The following is a 2,500-nucleotide window of genomic DNA, read 5'->3' as shown; positions in this document are numbered from 1 at the left end:
AGAGAGAGAGAGAGGGAGAGAGAGAGAGAGGGAGGGAGAGAGAGTGTGTTAGTCAGATGTCCCACTGTGGCTGTTTACCAAGTCTCTGTGAAGGAAGATGATGTGTGTTTGTGAAGAGACTAAGCTGTGGGCCCAGAGCTGCATCAACCCCCCTCCCCTCCGCCTCCCCATCATGACAAGTGAGAAAAGCAAGCAGACCAAAGGTGGAGACTTGAGTGAGACGGACTCCCAGTGCGCAGTGTGTACTGTACGTCAGCCAGACTTCCAGGCTTCACACAAACGCACCAGGCTCTTAACCTGCTTTTGACCTCTGTCTGTTGGATAGGACCAGGTGAGAAATACAGCATTTAGATTAGATTAGATTAGATTAGATAAGATTCAACTTTATTGTCATTGTGCAGAGTAGAAGTACATTTATACCTGATTAGGGGGAATACACTGTAAGGCAGGGGTGGGCAAACTTTTTGGCTCAAGGGCCACATTGGGTTTTGAAAATTAGCCGGCGGGCCGCACGTTTGCCCACCCCTGCTGTAAGGATTACAGGGAATCTGTGACATCATGTGCAACAGCACATTTATTCCTGCAGCTCATGTTTTCCTACGAAAGATGTGAACAAAAAGAAAAGTCCTGGGTTTTCTTACAAGAGTGCACAAATACTAAGAATATATGTATAACTTACCGGCATGGGGAGTCACTTTGATTAACAAAATAAATATAAATTCAGCATGGGTTTGCTGAGGCTTATGAAGTACAGGAACTCAACAAGACTCAAGACTTCTGAGGCTTGTTGGTAGGGGCAGCTTGTGTCTGCAGAAGGGCAACATTGCATTTACCTCTCACTGATACCCTCTCTCAGAACGTCTCACAGGAAATGAGGTGTTAAAAACCATAACAATGCATTCACTGATTGAAAGTACTGAAAATACTGTAATGAAGCCTAATCTCCCAAAGATGGGAAGAGAGACAGACCGACAGAGACAGAGAGATGCATTTTACATACTGTAGCAGATGACTCATCCAAATCCTGATTCCCCACCTCAGCCCACCCCAAATAAACTGCTGAGCCTGTGGAAAAACGCCCCAGATGAAAAAAAAAGCAAATTAGCATGAGTGATGGGGCATGTGGCGAACGACAACGCGAGCCAGCCATTTCCAATTTCACACACCATTCACACACTCGCACGATCCATTTCAGCCACGACGGCACGCCATGGCACGGCACCAATCTGAGCCTGTGACACACGCGGGGCTCCTCCACCCAATTATGCCCGAAACGTGTTCGATCCTGCTGGGCATACAATCGCAGTAGGGGCGCGCCGTGTAACAGACTCACCGAGTAAAAAGGGCGGAGTGAAGGCTTCTGCTGCTGGGTGGGCAGCCGTGGGAAACTGACGCTCAACGCTCACTGTACGCATGTCTGATGCTTTGTCATGGTATAAATTGACTCACCATACGCTGATCTGCATGAGAAATGCATGGTGCCACATAGGTCTGTGCCATAACTTAAGTGTATGAAATCCATTCATTAATTTTCGTCAGTTCATTGAATTCTATTCAATCTACAATATTGTGCCATGAACAGATTATAGCAGTCAGATTCAGATTTATATATGAAGTCCCTCGGCAGGGAGCCATAATACAGATTGAATGTCACAGGTATGTGTAATGAAATACACATCAGGAATAAATAATCCACTGTTAGATAATCCACTCTGTCACAATGTTTGTAAGTGTAGAATGTAAAATGTTTCTGAATGGTTATTTGCAGAGGTGGGACAGGTCAGCCATCTCTGACTATAGTTGTGCTGAGTGGGAATGTTCCGCAACATTTATTTGTTCATTTCATCGCAGGACCTCAACACATCACATCACCTCGCCGCCATCGACTCACATCCTCTTTAAATGGCCTCATCTCGTCCGTGTCCCGCCTCTGATGAAAGGCTCGGGCGTCACAGAATGCCGTTCGCTCGCTCGCTTACTCGCTCGCCTCAGCCAGGTAATTAAATGCGGAGATGGAGAGGGAGCCAGAGGGGGCCGGTCCCAAGGGGAGGGGCTTAGGTTGACCGGCCACGTCCCTACTGACCGAGGGAGGTGGCCAGGGGGGAAGAAAAGTCACAGTGGAACTCCCTGTGTCCTTACAGTGGATCCCAGGCCTTCAACAGTAACCAGTTTCACACACACACACACACACACACACACACACACACACACACACACACACACAAACAACAAACAACAAACATATGGTGGGTGTGGGGATAGAATGAGAGAAAGGGACAAAAAGAGAGAGAGAATAAGAACAGTGAAGGAAGAGAGAAGGACAGAGAAGGTTAGAGAGAAAGAGAGAAATCCTGAAATAAAGAGGCAAGGACATGGAAGCAGGAACGGGGATTCCTGGCAGGGGGCCAGACATTAGCATGCTGAGCCACACACACATACAGTACAGTAGTGTGTGCCCGTAAGCACGTGCAGAGGTGTGTGTGTGTGTGTGTGTGTGTGT

The sequence above is a fragment of the Alosa pseudoharengus genome, unplaced genomic scaffold (genome assembly GCF_046254945.1).
Source record: "Alosa pseudoharengus isolate Yale_2024_CS ecotype anadromous, Long Island Sound unplaced genomic scaffold, YU_APseudo_1.1 YU_APseudo_1.1_scf_11, whole genome shotgun sequence".
In the NCBI taxonomy this organism is placed as follows: domain Eukaryota; kingdom Metazoa; phylum Chordata; class Actinopteri; order Clupeiformes; family Clupeidae; genus Alosa; species Alosa pseudoharengus.
Note: the sequence above shows the minus strand (reverse complement) of the source record.